This window comes from Mustelus asterias, chromosome 7 (assembly GCF_964213995.1).
Source record: "Mustelus asterias chromosome 7, sMusAst1.hap1.1, whole genome shotgun sequence".
In the NCBI taxonomy this organism is placed as follows: Eukaryota; Metazoa; Chordata; class Chondrichthyes; order Carcharhiniformes; family Triakidae; genus Mustelus; species Mustelus asterias.
In genome coordinates this window covers 34165549-34177827 of record NC_135807.1, presented here as the reverse complement: position 1 = coordinate 34177827, position 12279 = coordinate 34165549, and the positions used below count along the sequence as shown (strand labels likewise).

At 45.4% G+C, this 12279-nt stretch overlaps 1 protein-coding gene and 1 non-coding gene across 2 annotated transcripts in view; one reads left to right on the top strand and one right to left on the bottom strand.

Moving 5' to 3' along the window:
* LOC144496069 (corticotropin-releasing factor receptor 2-like) overlaps positions 1-12279 on the bottom strand; it is a 254440-nt gene that overhangs the window by 222316 nt on the left and 19845 nt on the right. The window lies entirely within an intron of this gene.
* trnam-cau (transfer RNA methionine (anticodon CAU)) lies at positions 2322-2394 on the top strand. The gene has a single exon. It is a non-coding gene; the product is annotated as a tRNA-Met (tRNA).

Sequence of the window (12279 nt, the reverse complement as noted above, 5' to 3'; positions counted from 1 at the left end):
TTTCTTATGCTCCATCCTGCACTTTCTGTACTCCACTAATGCCTCCGCAGACTTACTCCCCTTATACTTGTGAAAAGCCTCTCTTTTCCTTCTCATTGTATCCTGAATGACTCTGGTCATCCTTGATTCTCTGGGTTTGTTACACCTTCCTATTACCCTAGAGGGAACATGTTAGGCCTGTACCCTCCCCATTATATTTTTGAACACCCCCCACTGCTCTTCCTACAAGTAACTCGTTCCAGTCTACCGTGGCCAGATCCTGCCTTATTTTGTTAAAGTCTACTCTCCCCCAATCCAAAACCTTTTTCTGCAAGCTGTCAATTTCCTTGTCCATAACAAATTTGAATTGAACCATGTTGTGGTCGCTATCACCAAAATGCTCCCCCCCCAACACATCAACCACTTGTCTGGCTTCACTCCCCGGAATTAGGTCCAGCACAGCTCCTTCCCTTAGACTGGATAATCTACATATTGGCCGAAGAAGTTTTCCCGTATATGTTTTAAGAAATCTACTCCATCTAAGCTCTTAACATGATGGCTATCTCAATTAATGTTGGGAAAGTTGAAGTCACCTAATATAATTACCCTCATTATTTTACACCCCTCTGCGAATTGCGCACAAATTTGGTCTTCAATTTCCCGCTGACTATCTAGGGCCAATAATAAACACCTTGCAACGTAGCTGTTCCTTTTTTATTCCTAAACTCTACCCACAAAACTTCATTTGATGCCCCCTCCAAGATATCATCTCTCCTTACTGCAGTAACGGCCTCCCTAACTAATGATGCAATGGCTCCTCCTTTTACCCACTCCTCTGTCTTGCCTGAACATTCGATATCCCGGACGTTGAGCTGACAACCCTGCCCCTCACTCAATCACGTCTCTGTGATGGCTATTATATCATAACAACACATGTCAATCCTCACCCTTAACTCATCTGTTTTACCTTTAATACTCCTGGCATTAAAGTAGATGCCCTCTAGCCTTGTCTTACTCCCTAGAAACTTACTACCGCTGTATTCCTCCTGACCTGATTGCTTTTCTCTGTTATACTGTGTCTCCATTCTGCTAACAGTCTGGGTCCCCTCCCCCTGCCAAACTAGTTTAAACTCTTTCCAACAGCGCTAGCAAACCCACCAGCAAGGATGTTAGTCCCACTCTGGTTCAGATGTAGACTGTCCCACTTGTACAGGTCCCACCTTCCCCAAAAATGGTCCCAATGGTCCAGGAATCTAAAACCCTCCGTCCTGCACAAACTCTTAAGCCACACATTTATCTGAGCTATTCTCCTATTTCTGTACTCACTAGCTCATGGCACTGGGAGTAATCCAGAGATTACAACCCGAGAGGTCCTGCTCTTTAGTCTATTGCTTAACTCCCTGAATTCTTGGTGCAAGACCTCATCCCTCTTTCTACCTATGTTATTGGTACCAACATGTACCAAACCCTCTGCCTTATCACCCTCTCCCTTCAGGATGCCCTGCAGTGACATCCCGGATCCTGGCACCAGGGAGGCAACACACCATCCTGGAGTCTCTTTCACAACCACAGGAGCGCCAATCTGTGCCCCTGACAATGGAGTCTCCTATGATTATTGCTCTTCTACGCCTTGTCCCTCCCTGTTGAATGTTTGAATAAGGTCACCCCTCACTCTTCTAAACTCCAAGGAAAAGGATATATTGCAACAACTCATCAAGGTTCCTTTGACAAAACCTTCCAAACCCGCAACCTCTACCACCTAGAAGAATAAGAGTAGCAGGCGAATGGGAATATCACCACCTGCAAGTTCACCTCCAAGTCACACAGCACCCTGACTTGGAACCATATCGCCGTCCGTTCACTGCCACTGGATCAAAATCCTGGAGCTCCCCTCCCAGCAGCATTGTAGAAATACCCACACCAAATAGATGTTCTGGTTTTAGAAGGTGGCTCACCACCTCTTTTTCATGGGCAGTTTGGAATGGGCAAGAAACACTTGCCTTGCCAGTGACATCCATAACTCAATAATGAATAAATAAAATTACTCATTACTTCAAAACCTCCCGCACAAGTTGCATCATTTTTTGAACAGCAGCTTGCATTTATGTAGTGCCTTTAACATTCTAAAACAACCCAAGGCACTTCAAATGAGCTTTATAAAACAAAATTGATACTGTGACACATAAAGAGATATTAGGGCATCTGACCAAAAACTTGGGCAATATGGTAGGTCTTAAGGAGCACTTTAAGAGAGGAGAGAGAACAAGCAATTTGGGAGACAGTGTTCAGTAACTTAGGGTTGAGCCAACTGAAGGCATGGATACAAATGGTGGAACAATTATGCCTTCTTAGTGCAGGAGGCAGTACGTCAATCTCATAATCTGAAGGCCCTGAGTTCAATCCTCAGAGAGGGCAGGATTATTTTGGGGTGGCATGGTAGCACAGTGGTTAGCACTGCTGCTTCACAGTGCCAGGGACCGGGTTCGATTCCCGGCCTGGGTCACTGCCTGTGTGGAGCTTGCACGTTCTCCCCGTGTCTGCGTGGGTTTCCTCCGGGTGCTCCGGTTTCCTCCCACATTCTGAAAGACGTGCTGGTTAGGTGCATTGACCCGAACAGGTGCCGGACTGTGGCAACTAGGGAAATTCCACAGTAACTTCAGTGCAGTGTTAATGTAAGCCTTAATTGTGACTAATAAATAAACTTTAACTTTAAATTCGACTCAGTGGTGCACAAGAGGTCAGAATTGGAAGGGGGCAAATCTTGGACGTTTACAGAGCTGGGTGAGGTGATAGAGATACAGAAAAGTGATGCCAACCTCGGGAAATGTGCTGGCTCACACACTAGCTGCCTTGCCTCCTGCCTGACTAGCCACCTCACCCCGCCCTTGGTTTGTTACCCATCAGCCCTTTCAGCCTGCTTACTGCTGGCCTGGTCAAGTTGCCTTGCCTCTCCCTTCGATGACTGCTGGTGCCTCCTCCTCAGCCCTTGCACCGGAGGCTAGCTCGCTGTTGGCTCAGCCTGCTCGAGCCTCCTTAGACTCCTGGCCCTGGTCAGAAATTAGCTTGCCTTTTTTATACTTAGGCTGCCCGCTTGCCTCCTCAGCCCTGGTGTGAGGGTTGCGAGTCACCCCGCTGCTCCCCTCAATGACTGTCAGCCAGTGTCTATCCTCCTCGCTTAGCTCTCACAAGCCTGCACCCCCCATGGTAAGCTCACAACCTTGCTGTTGGCTCAGGCTGCTTGCCTAGCCATCTGGCCTCCACAGCCCCGGTTTAGAAACCTGGGCTGCCGCCATTTAAAAAAAATATTTTTAGAAATCCTTATTATTGCTGCTCCCTCCTCCAAAGACACCGACCTCTCAATGACCTTGCACAGCATTTTCCTGCTCTAAAGGGTCTCCACCAATCAGAGCCCGATGTTACTCTGCATTGGTTGCTGATAGGCTCATTTGTATTACTTGAGCCTGTCAGCAAATTCAGAGCTCTCAGGTTCTGATTGGTGCCCCCAAAGCCACCAGCCAGCATGCACCACTCTGCCACCTATTGGCCGGGGCCCTGTTGCCAGGCACGATGTGTTTCATTGTAAGTCTGTCTCTGATCAGTGCGCTATATTGCATTGAGAGAGGCACATTCTTCATATCAGATCTTATATCCATTTGTCTGAACCCATGGCATTGCTCAAAATAAAGCAGCGAGTTCTCTCCGGATTCTGGCCAACTTCCTCTTCTAAAACAATAGTGTCAAACGCAGATTAAGTGGTCATTCATCTCATTGCTTTCCATAGATCTTTGCTGCTGTGCAGCCTCAGCTGTGTTCCTCCATGGCACATCAGTTCATAGGATTATTGAATGATATAATACATAAAGAAACCATTCAACCCAACACTCCTGTGTTAGCTCTTGTAAAGAGAACCACTCCCTTGCTTTTTCCTCATAGCTTTGCACCTTATAAATTATTTTCTAAGTATGTATCCAGTTCCTTTTGGGGAAAAAAACTATCATGTCTGCTTCCACCACCCTCTCAGACTGTGCATTTAAGATAGTAACAACTCACTGTATAAAAGCAACTCACTAGCTCTGATTATTGTGCCACGCACATTAAATCTGTGTCCTCTGGTTAAGGATTCTTTGCCAATAGAAACAGCTTCTCCACAAGTGCTCTGTCAAAGTCCTTCATAAATTTGAACACCTCCATTTTATCTCCCTTGGCTGTCTCTGTTCTAATGAGAACAATTCCAGCTTCTCTTATTTCATTCTATTGCATCTCTTCTGCCCCCCAACCCAAAGCATTGATATCCTTCCAAACATCTGGTGCCTCGAATTGAACACAATACTCCAGCTGCAGGCTAGTCAGTAACGGTTTAACATTACTTCCTTTCTTTTATTATCTGTTCCTCTACTTATAAAGCCTAGGGTACCATTTTTAACAACTTTATTAACTTAAGAACATAACACATTGGAGCAGGAGTGGACTATATGGCCTGTCAAGCCTGCTCTGCCATTTAATATGATCGTGGCTGATCTTGGGTTTAAACTCTACTTTCCCATTCCTTCCCATATCTCTAGATTCCCTGAGGGACAAAAAAAATCAATCTCACTCTTAAATAAATTCAATGATGGCACATTCACAACTGTCAGCGGTAGAGAATTCCAAAGATTCATAACATTTTTGAGTGAGGAAATTTCTCCCCATCTCAGTCCTAAATGATGAACTCCTTATCTTTCCCTCCATCATAAGGTCAAAAGTGGGGATGGTTGCACAATGTTCAGCACCATTCACGACTCCTCAGATACTGATGCAATTCACGTTCAAATGCAACAAGATCTGGACAATATCCAGGCTTGGGCTGACGAGGGGCAAGTAACATTCGTGCCAAACAAATGCCAGGCAATGGCCATCACCAATAAGAGACACTCTAACCACCGTCCCTTAACATTCAATGGTGTAACCATCACTGAATCCCCCACTGTCAACATCCTTGGGATTACCATTGACCAGAAACTCAACTGGACTCACCACATAAACACAGTGGCTGCACGAGCAAGTCGGAGGCTCGGAATACTGCGGCGAGTAACTCACCTCCTGACTCCCCAAAGCCTATCCACCATCTACAAGGTACAAGTCAGGAGTGTGATGGAATACTCCCCACTTGCCCGGATGGGTGCAGCTCCAACAACACTCAAGAAGCTTGACATTATCCAGGACAAAGCAACCGGTTTGATTGGCACCACATCTACAAAGATTCAATCCCTCCACCACCGATGTTCAGTAGCAGCAGTGTGTACTATCGACAAGATGCACTGTAGCAATTCACCAAAGATCCTTAGACAGCACCTCCAAACCCACGACCACTTCCATCTAGAAGGACAAGGGCAGCAGATAAATGGGAACACCACCACCTACAAGTTCTCCTCCAAGCCACTCACCATCCTGACTTGGAAATATATCACCATTCCTTCGCAGTCGCTGGGTCAAATCCTGGAATTCCCTCCCTAATGTCAATCCTCAGAACATGGACTGCAGCGATGCAATAAGACAGCTCAACCTTCTCAAGGGCAACTAGGAATGGGCAATAAATGCTGGCCAGCCAGCGATGCCCATGTCCCACGAATGAATAAACTAGCAATCCTGAAACTGTGCTCCCTGTGTTAGATTCCTCAATTGGGAAAATGACATGCTGCAATTTGCTTTCGAGCAGGGAAAAATATTTGTTAAACTTGAGTAAGAATAACGAGCTGCCTTGTGACATAGATGATAGGGTTTGTCCTGTTGGTTCACCACGTCCACCTATGGACGTATTTTGCCCAAGACACATAAAAGTGATCTCCCCTTGTACCCTATCTCATCTATGACACGCTTTGCACACATGAATTGACCAATTGGTTGGGTGAATTGTTATAACCAGTTCAGTGAGTTTTCCACATACATGGTGAAGGATTCTTTCACATTTGCAAAGGCTATACATGACCTGAATATTAATGTTAATATTAATGTTAATATTAGCGTGTCCAACCAGCGCAAAAATGGGAGAGTTGCCGATCTGTTTTTTCGGTGAGTTTTCACACCCAATCATGTGCACATAGCGCATAGAAAAATGGCCTGGACCATTTCTAGCTGCTACAGGCAGTGGGTGAGGTTTAATTTGCCAGCCAGCCTGCAGAAGGAGCTTTTGCGCTTGCTCAGACTTCTGTGTCTTCACATGCGCAATAGCAACTGCAGAGGGAGCTATTGCACGTGTACAGACTTTTGATTATGCACATGCGCAATAGCAGCAGCAGAGATCTGGCAGACGGAGGGAGAGTTGTCAGGCCCCTGCTGCTGCAGCTAGCCTGAACAAACCCCCCCTCCAGCAACCGTTGGAGCTCGTGGCCAATTTCAAGCCCTTGTCTGGCCGAAATGCAGCCCCCGCCATTCCTGCTGACGCCCAGACCGATTGTGCCCCTCCCTGCAAAGATCCCCCCCCACCAATCATTTGCAGAGAGCACAGCAACCCCCTCTCCTCTTCCCCCCCAAATTGGGTTGCCCCTTCAGGCCCTGCCCACCAAGGGCCCCACCCTTTATAAGCCCTGCCCCCAAAGGCCCCGACCTCTATAAGCACTGCCCCTATAGGCCCTGCCCCTATAAGCCCCACCCCATTGACCACACCCCCTATAAGCCCCACACCCCATAGGCCCTGCCTTCATGAGCCTTGCCCCTTGGCAGTGCCCAGTGGACATTACCAAGGTGTCAGGTGGGCAATACTGAGGTGCCAGACTGGCAGTGCCAAGGTGCCAGGCAAGCATTGCCCGACGGGCACCCCCATTGCCCTCGGCCTCCCTAGGGGGCCTCAATGGCCTCTGATTCTACTGGTGAGGCCAACATGACTGTTCCCCATTCCTGAGGAGCAAATGTTTTCCTCAGCCAGCGAGGCCATGAGGGCAAGTGAGCCGGGATGATTGAGCGCCAGGCTCACTAATGCCATGTAAATTAACATTAGAACATATGTAAATAAATTATTTTGCCCATTTCCAGCAAGAGGGTGACTCGCCGGAAATCGGGCTGTCATAAGATTGCGAAAGCTGAGAAATCGGGTGTGGTCCTGATTTCTCGGCTCTCGCGTGATTTTACCGGCTGCTGGGCGGGCCGCGCCATTAAAATTCCACCCACAGACATTTGTGCTGTTGCATGACAATCTGGACACGCCACCATTTTCTGAATCTTGTGTCTCACTGAACTTGTGAACTTAGCAACTCGTGAAATTGGGTTCAGCTTTAATGACACTGTGTATGCTCAAATATTTCATGTTGCCAAGGGATCCCCTCTAGGTTCTGTTGTCACTCATATTTTTGGCGGTTTCCATGAAGAAACATGTTATTCGATGGAATGACCCCCAACCTCCTATCCCTTGCGTATTACCGATATGTCGATGATACATTTACCACATTTGAAACTGCTGCGGCCATTTTGTCAATAGGGCCTGAGACATTTGCTCACTATGCAAACCTGATGCCAATACGCAAGCCATCAAAGCTGCAGGATCATGGCTACCCTAATCATCGCATGCTGTGTATCAGGCGTACCCATGAATGGGCTTTAGGCCACAATTTTTGCACTGGGATAGTGTCCAGCTTACTTCAAGTTACCCTGGCAGAGTAAGGTATCTCAAAAGCTAGAGCAACAGATGAAGCTGCCCATTTCAGGCTGCTACTAGGCAGTAGCAACACGAATGGCGGAGAAGGCTCAAAAGGCCGATGGTCTACTCTTGCTTCTAGTTTTTACAAATAGTATTTTCCATGAACAAGACGCTGCAGTCGAGGCAAAAAGATCTAACTACCGCACAAATGAATAATGTGGCATATGAATTCAGAGCCACTGCGATGCCAGGTACGTAGGCCGTTTGACAGGCAATCTCTTTTTTTCAACAATACTCAAGTTCTTTACCACCGAGCAACTAGTTCAGGAGATATTCCTGTGAGTTAAAACACTTTGCATGTCTCTGATCCAGTTAAGCAACAAACTGATTCAAGTAAAGATAATCATGTATTCACCTCAGTAATGGACAGAGCAGAGGCAGCAAAAGGGTCTGCAGAACTTCTAAATCTCACAAAGGACTGGGAACTCAGGATGATTCTGAAGGGTTAATGAAACCTGACACCCAGTTAAATATACCTGCTGGTGCAGCAAACAGCACAAGAGGTAACAGCAGATGACAACTGCAGAAACCCAGGCAACAGAGTTCAAAAGAGCATTTAAAAGCCCAAGATGACTGAAATAATATGAATTGTGAATTATATAGAAACTCTAAATGTTAGAAGGAAAATTGGAAGTCCAAAATGAAAATCATAGAATCCCTATAGTGCAGAATGAGGCCATTTGGCCCATCATGTCTGCACTGACTCTCTGCTGGGATGTCTTCCCCAGGCCGTCTCCACCACATTACCTCCGGAACCTCGTACATTCACCATGGCTAATCCATCTAACCAACACATCTTTTCTTCATAGAACATTACAGCGCAGTACAGGCCTTTCGGTCCTCGACGTTGCGCCGACCAGTGAAACTAATCTAAAGCCCATCTAACCTACACTATTCCAATATCATCCATATGTTTATCCAATGACCATTTAAATGCCCTTAATGTTGGCGAGTCCACTACTGCTGCAGGCAGGGAATTCCACACCCTTACTACTCTCTGAGTGAAGAACCTACCTCTGACATCTATCCAAAATCTATCACCCCTCAATTTAAAGCTATGTCCCCTCGTGCTGGCTATCACCATCCAAGGAAAAAGGTTCTCACTATCCACCCTATCTAATCCTCTGATCATCTTGTATGCCTCTATTAAGTCACCTCTTAACCTTCTTCTCTAACGAAAACAACCTCAAGTCCCTCAGCCTTTCCTCATAAGACCTTCCCACCATACCAGGCAACATCCTAGTAAATATTCTCTGCACCCTTTCCAATGCTTCCACATCCTTCCTATAATGCAGCGACCAGAACTGTACGCAATACTCCAAGTGCGGCCGCACCAGAGTTTTGTACAGCTGCAACATGACCTCCTGGCTCCGAAACTCAATCCCTCTACCAATAAAAGCTAACACTCCGTACGCCTTCTTAACAACCCTATCAACCTGGGTGCCAACTTTCAGTGATCTATGCACATGGACACCAAGATCTCTCTGTTCATCCACACTACCAAGTATCTTACCATTAGCCCAGCACTCTGTAATCCTGTTACTCCTTCCAAAGTGAATCACCTCACACTTTTCCGCATTGAACTCCATTTGCCACCTCTCAGCCCAGCACTGCAGCTTAACTATGTCCCTCTGTAACCTGCAACAACCTTCCGCACTGTCCACAACTCCACCGACTTTAGTGTCATCCGCAAATTTACTAACCCATCCTTCTATGCCCTCATCCAGGTCATTTATGAAAATGAAGAACAGCAGTGGCCCCAAAACAGATCCTTGCGGTACACCACTAGTAACTGAACTCCAGGATGAACATTTCCCATCAACCACCATCCGCTGTCTTCTTACAGCTAGCCAATTCCTGATCCAAACTGCCAAATCACCCTCAATCCCATGCCTCCGTATCCTCTGCAATAGCTTACCGTGGGGAACCTTAGATTGCTCCTTAGTGTCTTGAGACACTAAGGAGCAATTTAGCATGGCCAATCCACTCAACATGCACATCTTTGGAGTGTGGGAGAAAACCGAGGCACCCGGAGGAAACCCACGCAGACACAAGGATAACGTGCAAACTCCACATAGACAGTCAGTCACCCAAGGCCGAATTGAATCCTGATCCCTGGCGCTGTGAAGTAGCAGTGCTAACCACTGTGCCACCATGCCACCTGGCAATATTGCTTGGAAACAACTGATTAAATTTGATCTGAATGGGATCAGGAGAAACTGAAAGATTTTAAAATGTTCAAAGGCCAGAAGTAGCACAATTATTTGCTTGAGCATAAAAGAATATCTGACTGATGTACTTAAAGAAGCTGAAGAAGATTTGGACCAAATAATGAATGAATTGGTGGCATAAAAGGAGACAACTTTTAACTTGTGAACTCAGAAATGAGCATAACCTCCTTGTTCTTGTACTCTATGCACCTATGAATAAAGGCCAGGATAGTATATGCTTTATTAACTGCTCTCTTCACCTGTCCTGCTACCTTCACTGACATACACATATACACCAAGGTCCGTCTGTTCCTGCACTCCCTTAAGAATTGTACTCCTTATTTTATATTATCTCTCCATGTCCTTCCTACCAAAATACATCTTCATCTGCCACCTATCTGTCCACTCCACCAATTTGTCAATGCCCGTTTGAAGTTCTACCCTATCCTCTTCGCAGTTTACAATGCTTCCAAGTTTTGTATCGTCCACAAACTTTGAACTCGTCTCCTCCACACCAAGCTCTAGATCATTAATATATGTTAGGAAAAGCAAGGGTTTCAAAGCTGGCCCCTGGGGATCACCAATACAAACCTTCCTCCAGCCTGAGCACTATCCATTGACCATTACTCTCTGCAGCTGATTATTTAGTCCCCAGTGCCCCTGCAATTTCTATTCTCACTTCCTTCAATATCCTTGGATGCAGCTCATCCAGTCTCAGTGTCTTGTCAAGTACCAGCAGTCTATTCAACACTTCCTCCTTATCAATTCTGAACCCTTCTAGGGACATGGTTTCCTTGCCTGCCACCATATCCTGGATAGCATCTACCTCCTTGGTAGATGCTACCAGGACAGATGCAAAGTATTTATTTACTATGTCAGCCATGTTTTTCTGCCTCCATGTGTAAATTCCCTTTTTGGCCACTAATTGGCCTTACTCCACCTTTTACAACCTTTTTACTATTTATATGCCTATAGAAGACTTTGGGATTCCCCTTTGTTGGCTGCCAGTCTTTGCTCATAATCCCTCTTGGCTTCTCTAATGTATTTTTTCACCTTCTCTCTGAACCTTCTGTATTGCTCTTGGCTCTCAACTCTATTTGCTACCTGACACCTGTCACAAGCACACGTTTTCTACCTTATCTTCATTTCTGTCTCCTTTTTCATCCCGAGATGCCTGAATTTGTTTGGCCTACATTTCCCTTTTAAGGGAATATATATTGACTGTGTCTGGACCATTTCTATTTTGAACATAGCTCCATTGTTCAGCTACAGTTTTTCCTGCCAACCTCCCATTCCAATGTAACCGGCCCAGCTCCTTGTTTGCCCCATTGAAGTTGGCTTTCCACCATTTCATTAATTTTACTCTGCATTGCCTGTTTACCTTTTCTATCATGATCCTAACCTTACAACCCAATTATTGGTGTCTCTTAAATGTTCTGCACTGGCACTTGATCTACTTAACTCACCTGAATTCCCAGATCCAAGTCCAACAGTGTATCCACTGCTACAGAAAATTTTCCTGAACATAATCTAGGAACTTTTGACCTTCTCTGTCCTTTATCCTTTATGATACCATTGTCCCTGTCTACATTCAGGTAACTGAAGTCCTTCCATTAAAACTGCTCTATGATATTTGCATCTCTGTAATTTCCCTAATCAGTAACCAGAACAAGGGCCTGAGCTGACAAGATGGCAAATGAAAATTTTACCCCTGAGAATAGTTGGGACTGAGAAGAATTAAAATAGTTTCCAGAGAACTGTGGCAGACTTACCAGTGGTCCCTACAGAAATAAATGACTTTAAGATTGATGTGTCTTATAAGAAAAAGGCTTACGGAAAGTAAGCAGTAAAACTGAGTGCATAACATACAAAGTTATAAGCTGTGGTGTTAAGACTGCTTGTTTGGTTTATTAAATTCAAATTCAATAAAGTTTGAGTTGTGTTAGGAAGTGTGGAAACTTACGATGTAGTTCTGTTGATTATATTACTGATGTTCAGATTTCTCTTTAAATGTTAATGGTCCCTAACAGGATCGTAACAAAATTATAACTTCCAGGATGGTTTTGAATGATACCATTTGGTTTGTATTGCCTCTTCTTTTCTTCCGTCCAAATGCATCACTTTACACTTGTTTGCAATCATAGAATCATAGAATCCTACAGTGCAGAAGGAGGCCATTCGGCCCATCAAGTCTGCACCGATGACAATCCCTCCCAGGTCCTATCCCCATGATCCCATGCATTTACTCTAGCTAGTCCCCCTGACACTAAGGGGCAATTTAGCATGGCCAATCCACCTAACCCGCACATACTCATTTTACCAGTCTTCCTGAAGCTTTCTACTCTCCTCTACTTTGTTTACTAAAGCTCCAAGTTTATATCATCTGTAACTGTTGAAATTATGTCCTGTATACCCAAATCC